This window comes from Bos indicus x Bos taurus, chromosome 1 (genome assembly GCF_003369695.1).
Source record: "Bos indicus x Bos taurus breed Angus x Brahman F1 hybrid chromosome 1, Bos_hybrid_MaternalHap_v2.0, whole genome shotgun sequence".
NCBI lineage: Eukaryota > Metazoa > Chordata > Mammalia > Artiodactyla > Bovidae > Bos > Bos indicus x Bos taurus.
Genome location: NC_040076.1, coordinates 99,064,844 through 99,079,735, shown reverse-complemented (window position 1 = coordinate 99,079,735; position 14,892 = coordinate 99,064,844).

Below are 14,892 nucleotides of genomic sequence, written 5' to 3'. Positions count from 1 at the left end.
AATGGAGTGATCAATGGTGTCTTACAATTGCTGGTGAAGGTAACAGCCATGACTTAGATGGTATTGCTTGTATACGCAGCAATCTTGTTACATGATGGCAGTCTAACTCTTGACTTCTTAGTCCACAAACCTCTGAGAAAGAATCATAATGACTGTCTGAGGAAGCACTGTGAATTGTCTAAAAACTTTTCATTGATTTTTCTGTCAGATAAAGTGCCAGTTTCAAAACTTGTGAAACAGGTGTCAATAGCTTAAGGGAAAGTCCTAGAGACAGAAGTTACACTCTGGGAATGTCTGTGTCATGCCGCGGCTCTTAATAGCATGGAGGACAATGGTGTGGGCAAACGCAGACCTCAGTCACCGCATAGGAAGGGACTTGGAGCTGGACTCTGTTGAAAAACATTGCATTTTGTTCATATTTTCACTTTAAAACATACATAAGTATGATCCATAATAAAATGTTATTTAAATAAGTCTAAAAGATACACTTAATGTCTCAAATGAATTTTGAAATACACCTTCTGTTTAATGTGTCATAGTTTAACTGAAAGCAGGTTTTTCCTTCTAAGCTTACATAAAACAAAGGAGTGTCCTAAAACTGATGTCTTGAATTGGACGAAATATATTAATCACAGCAAGATGTGTGAAGGAATCATATTTGTTAAAGTACATAGTGAGTGGAAATGTTGTTATATATCATTTTCAAAGGAGATTGCGTTCCAGACTTTTAAAAGAGGGGAGGGAGGCAGTGTGTGAGCAAGAAAAGGAAAATGGGAGCAGAACAGCAAATATGCACAAGCTACCTGCAAATGGTAATTATTTTCAGCAAAATGACTCTACAATATCTAAAGTAGACTGAACTTGGTCATTAAAAAGCATCTGAAAGAAGAATTTTTCTGGCATTCATCACACAGAAGTGAATGTTAATGACTGGAATATGTGTGAGGAGGGCAGAATGGGAGGGTGGGAATATTGAATCTAGTTTTTCTTTTTTTCTTAATTTACACCTCTTAATGTAGTTTAATGACATTCTAACCTTACATACTCTACATACTAATTAGAGGCAGTCCATGAGGAAGCTGATAAGTATCAGATTAAATGGCAGAGGTTTAATTTTGTCCTGAAAATTTTTTTCCTTCCAATAAAAACCTTTCTTCCAATAAGACTGTTTTTAATTAGCTGGTCTTGACAATTCACAGAAGCTATAATCACACAATACTTCATTAGCAATGGAATTTTAATTTTTAATTTCATTGTCTGCATGGATCAATTTCTAGGGCCTTTCCTGTGTCATAATGATGCCAATGGAATAAAATTTTAAATGAATGCTAGATCTTGGTATTTTCGAAAGAAAATATTTTTCTAATTGAAATTATCCAGAAGTATTTACTTGAACCAAATAAACTGGATTGCATTTTATTCATCTGACTTGTATTTCAAATAGTAGTTACTGAGTTTTTTCATTAATATCTATTCCATTAATAAAACTAAAACTCTTTAGCAAGAACTAAAATCTTAGATTTTGACCTGGGCAAGTTTTAAAAGGGAAAATGACATGCCACAAGATGTCACTGTAATCCTAATAAACCAATAAGGGTAGTAACTGCTTTTATTTCAACATTAAAAGAAGTTAGGTGAGAAAACACTCAAAATAGGCACAAAGCACTTGGTAATGTTACAATCTATCTTTTCAAATCTATACACAACTCTTAAAAAATACACCTTGGAATGAGCCTCTGGTATTCAATGACAACTTTCATAGAATAGAATATGAATCTTTCATTCTTTTGAAATAAAATCATCTTCATTTTTATGACAAAATTCTATCTAGCCTATTTCTGATTCAGATTTCAAGTAGAATAATACTTTGGACTGATTGGAAATAAAAACTTCAGGTTTAAGATCCACTGAAAGTTCTCTATACCAGTTCTATGATGCTTTTGATGGAGATAAAATTGTGAGAAAAACACAGTGTAGGCCATTAAAGAAAAAAAAAAGGAAAAAAATCTCTCTTGGTAATATATTTGAGACAAAAACCATAAATGAACTACTCATTCTTGTTAACTTCCCTGTAGAAAATCTTTTGATTCACATCCTACAGTCAAAGCACACAGATTAAAAGGGCGTCTATGAACCTCTGTTTCAACTATAGTGACAAGCTCATGGGGAAAAGTGAGTTTAGTTGGTTATTTTACTAATAAAACAACCTGTCACTTATTAAAGCAAGTCCTTTTAATGCTCTGAACATGTAAAATGATACTACATTCAGAAGTTTTATGCTGTAGTTACAAGGAACTGATTGTTTTGTATATATTGATTTGGGGGCATTTTTTAAAAAGTTGTCCCTTTTTTAAAAGGAGTGTCTCATCAGATAAACGTTTTGAAAAACAAATTCTTCTGTACACCTGAAACTAGTAAAATACTGTAAATAATTATACTTTAATTTTAAAAGTTACAAAAGCAACACATAACCAGTTATACGAAAGCCTTTCCACCAGTAACTTTGGTCATCACTTTTCTTTTACTGAAGTTTTTTTCCATATGTATTCACTTAATTACTAATTTATCATGCTACAGAGAGCTACAAAGATGAATGAGATACAGAGCCACCAGAATCTTAAGGTTCTTGATATCCAGCTGAAGAAAGCAACTCTATTAGCAGATGATGTTGGGGTAGGAGCTCATACCGCGTGCAGCTGGGGCAGAGATGAAAAGGTGAGTTCCCCAAGAGGCAGAGTAAAGAGGTCCAGTCTATATAAATTTCAAGCAGGAGGCAACATAGACCTTTAGATGACTGCTATTTGTTCACTAGATATGCTGATTTATTTTCCTCTACGATGAAAAAAAACCTGCCAAAATGCATCATTTCAGCTTTCTTTCTGCTTTGATAAATTTACTTAACTCATCAAACCATTGTTAATGTGAAAGAAATGTAAGAGATTGTTTACTTGAAGATAGAAAATATTCCTAAAGAGAAGTTCTCTGAAGCAATGCTCATGTGGCTGCATAACCATATTGAATTCCACACTTGCTTGCTTCTGCACATAACTTAGTGCAAAAAAAAGTGCTTGTCTATTGATCTCCTGGTCTGTAAAAAAGGAAAAGGTGAAAAAAATTAATGGAGAATAGAGATACAGCAAAGCTTAGGAGTTTATCTTGTCAGCTAGAAGTTCTCTCCTTATTAGTAAAGCACGTTTTGATCCCTAAACCTAGTCTCTGGAGTTAGAAAAACGAGTTCTCCTCTGTAATAGTCACAGCTAGACCTTACCTTTGGAAAGCCCCAGCTCAGGCATAAACATCTCCGTTGGCCTTGATATTCAGGGTCATGTAAAAAGATTATTCCAGTGCTGGCACAGAAAGATCTCTGTGGTCAGAGCTTGTATATCATTACAAGGTGACAAAAGTTCCTAAGTGGTAGATTTAGAGCCATGGACAGCATATTAAAAAGCAAAGACATTATTTTGTCAACAAAGGTCCATATAGTCAAACCTATGGTTTTTCCAGTAGTCATCCAGTGCAGATGTGAGACCTGGTCTATAAAGAAGGCTGAGACCGAAGAATTGATGCTTTGGAACTGTGGTGCTGGAGAAGACTCCTGAGAGTCCCTACTACAAAAAGATCAAACTAGTCAATCCTAAAGGAAATCAATTCTGAATATTCATTGGCAGGACTGATGCTGAAGCTGAAACTCCAATACTTTGGCCACCTGATGTGAAGAGGTGACTCATTGGCAAAGACCCTGATGCTCAGAAAGATTGAAAGCAAAAGAAGAGGGTGGGAGAGGATGAAATGGTTAGACAGCATCACTGACTTAATGGGCATGAATTTGAGCAAACTCTGGGTTGAGAGTGAGTGAAGGACAGAGAAGCTTGATGTCCTCTCACCCACGGGATTGCAAAGAGTCAGATACAACTTAGCAGTTGGATAATAACAACAGATACATGAGCTGTTTCTGGACAATGACCTGATCGGAAGTAAACAAGAACAAGTTCATTCTTATGGTCTTCCAACATTGGGGCAATCCCTTTCCAAAAATGTCACCAAAATCACCAATTCCTGGGCAACCCCTATAAGGGAGCCATGGAGTACAGTACCCACCTAGTCATATCTGGCATTTGCATCTTTTGAACCGCTTCTTTGCTATATGGGGGATAAACCTAAGTATAGGCAACCTAAACTAGGTCTGAGTTATTTCCATATCCATCCTGCAACCCCAACTATCTTCCTTGATCTGACCTAGCACCTGCTGTCTATTACTTCTTTTTTTGACTTAAAAAAATCTTTTTAGTATTTGTATTTACAAAATTGAATGTAAATGTTTTATCAGTCTTTAGGTGTGTTTTGTTTGTTTGTTTTTAACTTTTTATTTTGTATTGGGGTATAGACAGTAAAGAATCCACCTGCAAAGCAGGGTATTGAAGTTCAATCCCTGGGTTGGGAAGATCCCCTGGAGAAGGGCATAGCAACCCACACCAGTATTCTTGCCTGAAGAATCCCATGGACAGAGGAGCCTGGTGGACTACAGTCCATGGGGTCGAAAAAGTCAGACATGCTGAGTGATTAAGCACAGCACACGTAGCCCATTAACAATTTTGTCAGTTTCACGTGAAGAACAAAGAGACTCAGTCATACATATATTAATACATAGATCCACTCTCCCCCCAACTCCCCTCCCATCCAGGTTGTCTATGGCTTTTCTTAGAATAAAAATGTCAGCTACTGTCAAGAAGAAGATATTTTCTTCAGAGAATTAGATTTTTAAAAATTAAAAACAATTGGCAAAACAAAAAGCTTCAATAGCAAAAAAAAAAAAAATCCCAAACCATCTGATTATAAAATAAGCAGAGGACCAGAGTAGATATTTTTCCAGAGAAGATATTCAGATGGCCAACAGGTGCATGAAAAAATGTTAACACTACTAATCCTCAGGGAAATGCAAATCAAAACCTTTTAGAATGGCTGTCATCAAAAAGACAAGAAGTAGCAAGTATTGGCAAGGATATAGAGAAAAGGGAATGCTGTGCCTTCATAGGAATGTAAAGTTGTGCAGCCACAATGGAAAACAATATGGAGGTTCCTCAAAAAACTAAAATTAGAACTACTACATGATTCAGCAAGTCCACTTCTGGGCATATATCCAAAGGAAATGAAATCACTATCTCAAAGAGATATCTGCACCGCCATATTCACTGTACCATTGTTTACCATAGCCAAAACATGCAGACAACCTTAAGTACCCATGGATGGATGACTGGATAAGGAAAAGGTGATATATTATTCAGCCATAAAAATCCAGGAAATCCTGTCATTTGCTACAACATGGACGGACCTTGATGGCATTATGCTAAGTGAGATACTATATGATATCACTTATATGTGGAATCTAAAAAAACTCAACTCAGAAACAGAGAATAGATGGGTTGCTGCCAGAGTCCAGGGTTTGGGGGAGTGGAGGTTGAGGGTGGTCAAAAGATATCCCCAAAGCCAACAGTTCATAGGATAAGATATGACTAGCTCTGTGACAAAAAATGACTACTTTTCACCACTGTTTCATTTTCTCCTGGTGTTAGCAGAGGAGGGTCTGGAGACTCCTCTTCCCATGGGCCTCTGTTCTTGTTAAGGAGGCAAAGAAGAATCTGAGGTCTTACTCACTGTAAGAGAATTTATTGAAGATAAGAAAAGAGAGAACAGAATCAACACCTCAAGAGAGAGATGGACCTGGCCAAGGGAGGCAATGGCCCTGGAGAGCTGGAGTGCAGAGTTTTTAAGGCAAGGTTATTTGCATAATCCAGGAGGTCATTGACTGACAGTCTTGATTGACAGCTGCAGGTTATGTAACAAGAGGCTCTACTCTGCATGTCCTTCCCATAATTCAGTCTGTTATACTTAGATGCATGCATTCATAGAATATTTATGAATATTTAATGAGTACAATGGCCACCAAAGATTACCTAAGTACATGATAGTGTGAGGTGTATGCATATACCAGAGTAAGGAAAGTCCTGCCAGTCAGTCAGTGGGGGATTTTTTCCAGTCCCCTGTTTTGGAGTACTGATGGGGGCATATCTGGGGTGGGGTTGGTAAATAGCTTGGTAGGATTAGGTGGCCATTGAATGTTTAGCCAGTGGGGTCACCTCTCTTTGCTCGTAGCTAACTTCCTGCCTAACACTCCGAACCCAGCAAATCCCAGCTTGCCCCAGTTATGTGCAGTCAAGTAACTAAATTTTGACCAGCTCTTTCTCTCCCCTTATCTGTTGACTGGGTGCAGAATATCTCTAGTGGGGCTCAGGCCTTCAGAGCTGGAAGAAGCCCAAGAGGGATGGAGCTTGGTTTCCTGAGCCGCCACTTGTAGAAGAGATGTCCAGAAGAGCCATGAGACCAGGAAGATGCATTTGACCTGTGCAGGAGCAAAAACTAAAATATGTATAGTTGAGTCACTAAATTTGAGTTTGTTTATTATAGCAGTTTGCCTACTGTGACTTTTCTAGGCATACATATGACTGATTTATTCTTATAAGCATGCTGTATACCTTTACACTTTTTTCCATTTTCCTTTTCCTTGACATTTTGTCAAAATAATACACTACATAGTATACTTACTCCAGATACCAATGTGGTCTCCAATCAACATATTTATTTTACATTAATGTTTGATCATTATGAGGTTGCTTTCATTAGAAACTGAATAGAGTTCCCCTGGTGGCTCAGATGGTAAAAGAAACTGTTGAACAATGCAGGACACTATTTTCAGGAAGGATTTTCAAATGCTGGCAGCCTGTACAGCCCCCTTGCACAAGCCTACTGTGTCAACTAATAACTATTGATAGGATTTTTACCACTTCTCTGCTTTTGACTCTAAGAGCCAGGTATTTGAAATAGCTCGTTTCCTGAACCAGTCAGCCCCAGGACACTACATCTTTTGTCCAGTTATCTTTCTCAGAAACTTCAACCTGCACTGAAGAAGAGCCCTGACTGGTAGATCACCCTCCACACCCTCAAGCCAAGGCTGCCACAGGTATTCACAACCCTTATTCCCCTCCCATCTCTTATCAGGCCAGAGCCACCAAGAAAAGCAGCTAGGCAGGATAATAAGATATCCTATTCATGAATATTTATTCACTTATCAATTTATTCATCTTTCACTGAGCACCTTCCGGCTCTGTGAGGTCACAGAGAAACCAGAGAGCTTGGCTCAGACCTTACCTTCAGAGAGCTTACACTCTTACAGAAGGAGGTAGAGACAAATGTCCACTAAGGCAGTTAAAAGCCTTAAGAGATATGTGATAGAGGGAAGCTCTGTTAAAATTAGGTCATGCAAACTTTAGATTTGTGCCTTTTATTGCATGCAATGTAAGACATTTAAAAAACATTGTCTAAAAAGGAGCCTATTAAAGCATTTTTTAAAATAGCATTTGTTATTAGCCTTCTGCTGTAAGAAACACTTCCTTTAGATTCATTTTCATGCTGCATTTATTTAAATATATTTTCCTGTTATTTTGATTTTTAGTTTGGGTCTTTATTTTCTCTTAAAAATCAAGATGTTTACTGATATTTTATAAACTAACCTACTTTGGGAGTATTTATGGCATTCTCATTTCACAGGCATAACACAAATTAAAACAGTGCTAAGATACTTTGAAAATATAACATGCAGTGGAAGCTCCAAGTGATAACAGAGCAGATGAGGGAAGCATTGCAGGCAATTAGTAGTTTTGTGTGCTTTTCTCCACCAAGAGACAGAGTTCAAGCTATCAATATAAGAACTCAGCTCTGAATTCTTAAGTTTCAAAATCAAAACAGAACTGGTGAAATCCCAAAACCCCAAATGTCAAGCAAAAACAAATAAAAGCAATGGCCTAAAACAAACGATCTGCCCCAAATATTATAAGTGGCAAAGATAAAAATAGAGTGATTTTTAATAAAATTATAGGAAAATAATAGATCACTGAATATGACCTTTGAAACATATTTTAAAATTGATTTTTAAAAATAAATAGTTCTATTCCTTAAGTTCTAAAATCATGACACATTTAGTAAATATAATTATCAAGTAATAATTTATCTGATATTAAGACTGTGCATATTTACAAGGTAGACCTTAAAAGTTTTGCAAGTATGAAAAGAGTATTATCAGAGTTCCTCTAATGGTGACTATTCAGCTATGATCCTGACCAAGAACACTTTAGTTCACTGTTTTAAAGAAAGTATGACCACAGCTAGGTCTTGGCATGAGATACAGATGTGGCAACATAAGCATTATGGACACTTAGCCTGTGCACACCTCAGGAACAGAATTTTTATCTTTGTGTGTTTTGCACTTCCAACTAGCCCTTAAAGGCCTCCCAGGATGCCTAATTTATTCTAAGGGAATGGAAGTACAAATGTTTTCTGCTGTAGTTCTTCCCCGCCCATGGCCCCCATGTAATCAATTATTTGCACTTAAAGAGAACCTGGTTCAACTCCACATTTTATAGTTGAAGAAACAGAGACCCAAACAAGTGCAGTTCTTGCTGGACTTAACCATTATTATCAACTTCACCATTGTGTTGACTCTTGCACTCTCTGTGCTGGCCACTATGCTTTATATATTGCACCATATCATCCTCTTACTCCTGGGTGCTATTTTCATTTCCATTTATTAATAAGGAAACTGATGCCCGAACCATTGTATGCTGTGCTCAGGATCACACAGCTAAAATGTCATTCATGGGGCTTCTTTCTTCAGAGCCAGCATTCTGAATCATTGCACCAGATGGTTGTTGGTTGTGGAACCACAGAATCCAAGCCTCGGGACGACCAAGTATAGTTGGTATAGTTATTAAAAAACTCGCCACATGTTAGGCATTCAAAGATGCTGTTGAGCAAATGAATGAATGAAAATTAAATGCATAAAACATAGTGCTTTGTCATCACAAATTTATCTGTGGCAAATTTTCACCAACACGTTTGAAGGAGTGGTTCCATCCACATAATTAGTTAGACATCAGTTTCAAGATTATCTTTCAAAAATTACTTGTACATTACAATCACTATGTTGACAGAAAATAAAATATAAGGTAGTTCAGAGGGGAGAAATGTGTGTTATCTGTTGAGAACAAGGCTGAGACATCTGAGTGTGTCTTGAAGAAAATAAGAATAAATGTAAAGAAATTATCAATGATAAAACTGAAACTCTAACATTTTAAAAGAATTAATATAACATCATTTTTTGAAATTTCTAATAAAAATCTATGTAGAATATAATAATAATATTTATGTAAAACATATCCATATTTCCCTAAATGGGAGCTGATTTCTATTCTAAAATAGTGCCATCTGATACTTCTTCTTTTTTTTTTTTTTTTTTACTTTTAACAGTTAAGTTTTTTTTTTAATTTTATTTTATTTTTAAACTTTACATAATTGTATTAGTTTTGCCAAATATCAAAATGAATCCGCCACAGGTATACATGTGTTCCCCATCCTGAACCCTCCTCCCTCCTCCCTCCCCATACCATCCCTCTGGGTCGTCCCAGTGCACTAGCCCCAAGCATCCAGTATCGTGCATCGAACCTGGACTGGCAACTCGTTTCTTACATGATATTTCACATGTTTCAATGCCATTCTCCCAAATCTTCCCACCCTCTCCCTCTCCCACAGAGTCCATAAGACTGTTCTATACATCAGTGTCTCTTTTGCTGTCTCGTACACCGGGTTATTGTTACCATCTTTCTAAATTCCATATATATGCGTTAGTATACTGTATTGATGTTTTTCCTTCTGGCTTACTTCACTCTGTATAATAGGCTCCAGTTTCATCCATCTCATTAGGACTGATTCAAATGTATTCTTTTTCATGGCTGAGTAATACTCCATTGTGTATGTGTACCACTGCTTTCTTATCCATTCATCTGCTGATGGACATCTAGGTTGCTTCCATGTCCTGGCTATTATAAACAGTGCTGCGATGAACATTGGGGCACACGTGTCTCTTTCCCTTCTGGTTTTCTCAGTGTGTATGCCCAGCAGTGGGATTGCTGGATCATAAGGCAATTCTATTTCCGTTTTTTAAGGAATCTCCACACTGTTCTCCATAGTGGCTGTACTAGTTTGCATTCCCACCAACAGTGTAAGAGGGTTCCCTTTTCTCCACACCCTCTCCAGCATTTATTATTTGTAGATTTTTGGATCGCAGCCATTCTGACTGGTGTGAAATGGTACCTCATAGTGGTTTTGATTTGCATTTCTCTGATAATGAGTGATGTTGAGCATCTTTTCATGTGTTTGTTAGCCATCTGTATGTCTTCTTTGGAGAAATGTCTATTTAGTTCTTTGGCCCATTTTTTGAATGGGTCATTTATTTTTCTGGAGTTGAGCTGTAGGAGTTGCTTGTATATTTTTGAGATTAGTTGTTTGTCAGTTGCTTCATTTGCTATTATTTTCTCCCATTCTGAAGGCTGCCTTTTCACCTTGCTAATAGTTTCCTTTGATGTGCAGAAGCTTTTAAGGTTAATTAGGTCCCATTTGTTTATTTTTGCTTTTATTTCCAATATTCTGGGAGGTGGGTCATCTGATACTTCTTTATTGAAGCTTTAATGTCATCTACCAGATATTGAATGAAAGGGATAGCAAAGCATGCAAGAATCTATTATAATCTACCAAAATCATGTCTCAGACTTTCTAGGAAAATATCAATTTAAAAGAGATATTCTGCCCACACTACTTTTTTATAAAACACCCAAGTGTTTCTGAAATTTCCAAGTTTTGATGACAACATGCCCTCTCCCAGACATTTTCTCAAAGCCCAAAATCAATAGATTCAATATCAACTTATTTAACGAATATTTACTGTCCATCTATTATATGCCAGGCCTCAAGAAGAGAGGAGTGAGAATTATTCCTACCCTTAGGTTCAGAAAAATAGGTAGCTTTATGTCAACTTGATGGTAAATTGTACATTAAAATTCAGTTGACCTTTAAAAAAGGCTAAAACTGTCTCTTTCTGCTGGATGTGTGACTGCCTAGGAAGCTTCCATTACAAAGAAGCTAAAATAGCTTTTTCTTCTACATTCTTTTTAGTATTTTAGAGAGTAAATGGTTTTTTAAAATTTTAAATGAGAAAATTATGTCATTATAAGTTTAAATAGAATTTACCTTTATATAAGGGGAATTTATATAAGAATATTTGCATTTTAGTGGCAAAATCAGATAATCCCTGCAAGATATCACAGCCAATGTATTATCTGAATTTCATCATGTAATATTTTTTAGTAGTGCTCAATAATCTCAATACTTTTGTGATTTTTAAAAGATAATATCTATTTATTTGTATAAAATATGAACTGGGTCCATCAAAACTGGAATGGATGAATAGATTATTTCAGATTCATACAATTTAACACTATATATCATGGAGGAATATGAAAAAAATCTCAAAAACATAGCATTGAACAAAATTTCTATAAAATTTTAAGCCACACAAAATAGTACCATATAATGCTAAATGGATGTACATAGTAAAAATATAAAACCCTGTTTTGATCAAAAAGACAAGATATGAGATCAAACAAGGGTATCCAAGGGAGGAAGATATCAAATGTATGTGTCATACAGTCCAACAGTTACCAGCAAGTAGAGTGATTTTAGGGCTCATCTGCCTTTCCTCAAGCGTCCCAGTGCTATCTGTAGTCCAATGTCAAGAAGTGGTTGTTTCCTATAATTTAAATTTTTAAGTTGTTTAATCCTCTTATTTCCTTATGGTTTGAAGTGCAAGTATTAATTAATTCTGAAAAATAACCTGAAAGAAGGAGGGAAGGGAAGGGAAGGAATAAACTCAATAAAGCACTTTGAGTTTCCAGTTCTGAGATGGTTATTATGTTATACCCCACACTTTTCTATAGGTTTGAACTATGTCATAATTTTATAAATTATTTAAGATAGAAATAAGAGAACATTTGAAAACCTTCTGACAAGCCAAAGGAGAAACGAATTTTCATTATGCTACCACCATAAGTCAACCGTCTAGAAATAACAACTGTGACTGTATTCTGTAGTCATATGTATGGGAAATGACACCATGCTTTTTGTTGCAATTTAAAAAGTTATATTATACATATATTTTCAAAATATTAAATACTTATTCTTACATCTTTCCTGAATGGCATTTCATTATATGTCTATAACATGCTTTATTTAATCAATCTTCCCTTCCTGAAAAAGTAGGCTGTTTTAATTTTCATAATTTTAAATAATGTTTTAATGAATATTCTTGGATGTATATATTTTTTCATAACTGTGATAATACCCTTGAATATGGTCTTATAAGTAAAATTTATGGGATTAATCATGTTTTAAAATTGCTTTCCAAAAAGATTATATTAAGTTACATCAATAGACTATGTGACAGCCCATGCTCTCAGAGTAGCATCTATTATTTTTTTTTAAATCTCCAATAGTTACATAAAGTGGAATTTTACTATTTTGGAAAGTATTTCATGCCTTTTGTCTATATCTTAACTAGACATTTATCTGTTTTTTAATAGTTCTGTAAGATTTTGGTATTAAATACATCAATATTTTTGCATATGTTGTAAATATTTCCTCCATATTATGTTTTGCCTTTTTATTTTGGTTTAGAGTGTTTTTAATGTCCCATATTTTGTAAAGTTATATCTATAAATACTTCTCTTTATGTTTTTGCATATATATATGTATAAGATCACTTATGTAATTGTTAACATTTCTGTTTCATTTTGATATTCAACCCATATGGAGTTTATTCTAATATATTTGGACATATGGTGCTAGGATCTATTTTATTATAGATTATTACAAATAATTGATCAACTGTTTCAAAAGCATTCATTGAACAATTCAGACTTAACCTACAAACTTAAACTTTTTTCAATACTTAATTTTTATATTTCCTGTTTGTGAATTTTGTATTTTCTTCCCATATTCAGACAAAATATCAGTCCACAAAAAGGTGTATTTTTAATACAGTTTTGAAAGAACTTTAAGAATAAGTTTGTGTTAAAATTTTCAACACAAACTCACTGTGGTAACATTTTTAATGCAATCTATATAACTTAAATTATTGGTTTTTCTTACTTTCACTGATCTTAGAATTCTAGTCCTACTCATGCCTAGAGAAGAAAAAAGTATTAAAACATGATCTACTGGTTACTGACACCTAGAACCATTATACTCAAAATCCCAGGAATTTGAACTCATAACGAAAATAATTAAAATATACCAAACACAAAGATAGACAATACTGGCTTAAATGTTAGGAACAGGAAATCACAAAGCTGGAATATATTAGCCTTGACTTAAGCTACTGTATATTATCATTTAAGAGATTATCTAAGTTTTACATCTCTGTGATTTGTTTCTCCTTTGGGTCAGTGGGCAGAATGAAAATTCATAGGACACGATCTGAAAGTTCTTATTCTTATCCTCTTTCTCGCCCAGCCCACATACAAGGAGTACCTGCACTCATACATTACCTCTTCTCAAATTACATGGAATACACTGCTATGACCATGGAAGAGAGAATGTTCATAAGGTATTTCTTCATTGGACAAGTGTCCCTGAGCCTTAAAATCTATAACTGTTTGGTTTTTCATTAATTGTACTGTGTGTATGTGTTAGTTGCTCAGTCACGTCAGACTCTTTGTGGCGCCACGGACTGTAGCCCGCCAGGCTTCTCTGTCCATGGAGTTCTCCAGGCAAGAATACTGGCGTGGGTAGCCATTCCCTTCTCCAGAAGATCTTCCCGACCCAGGAATTGAACCTGGGTCTCTCGCATTGCAATGCGGGAGACCTGGGTCCGATCCCTGGGTCGAGAAGATCCCCGGAGAAGGAAATGGCAATCTACTTCAGTACTATTGCCTGGAAAATCCCATGAACAGAGGAGCCTGGTAGGCTACAGCCCATGGGGTCGCAAAGAGTCGGACACGACTGAGCGACTTCACTTTCCTTTCATTTCACTTTCCTCTCGCATTGCAGGCAGATTCTTCTTTACCATCTGAACCACCAGGGAAGCAATGTGTACAATTTAACTGATAAAAATTTATGGATGATTAGGCTGAATCTGCTCCAAAGAATATATTTCAGACCTTATCTTTCTAGGTTTCTAGAAGAGTTAATTTTGCTGTATTAGAAATTTTTTTAATTGGAGTATAATTCCTTACAATGTTGTGTGGGTGTCTGCTGTGCTATATGTATACATGTATCTCCTCCCTCCTGAACTTCCCTCCTACCTACCGGACCCCACCCCACTAGGACATCACAGAGCACAGAGCTTAGCTCCTTGTGCTACAAAGTAGCTTCTCACTAGCTATCTGTTTTACACATGGTAGTGTATGCATGTTAATACTACTCTCTCAGTTTGTCCCACCCTCTCCTTCCGATTCCTCAAGTTCATCCCCTACATCAGTGTCTCTGCCCTGCAAATAGGTTCATCAGTACCATTTATTTTATACCAAACTTGAGAAGAATAAGCTACCATGTGTCCATCACTGAATTTCAGAAACTATCAACCTTTTGTGATTTCTGTCTCAACACCTCCCTCCTTTTCTTCAGATAACACATTCTCCTAGTTTGCTTTTTATTCCTCTGGGAGCTGCTTCTCAGTCTTTTCTTTAAATTGTTAGTTTCCTCTTACATGCAACCACTCCCATAGCTTTATTTACCAACTCTTAAATTCCTATGTCTGGCTCAGATATCTGTGAGGGAGAATACTAAACTCAGTGTGAGTGAATGTAACACATCCTCTTTCATATTCTCCGCAGTTCAGTTCCTTATTTCATGCCTCAAGAAATGATATATCCATCTAATTATTTATTCCATAAACAGAGATATGATTCTTAATAATCCTCTCTTTCACAATAAATTATCAAATTACTCAAT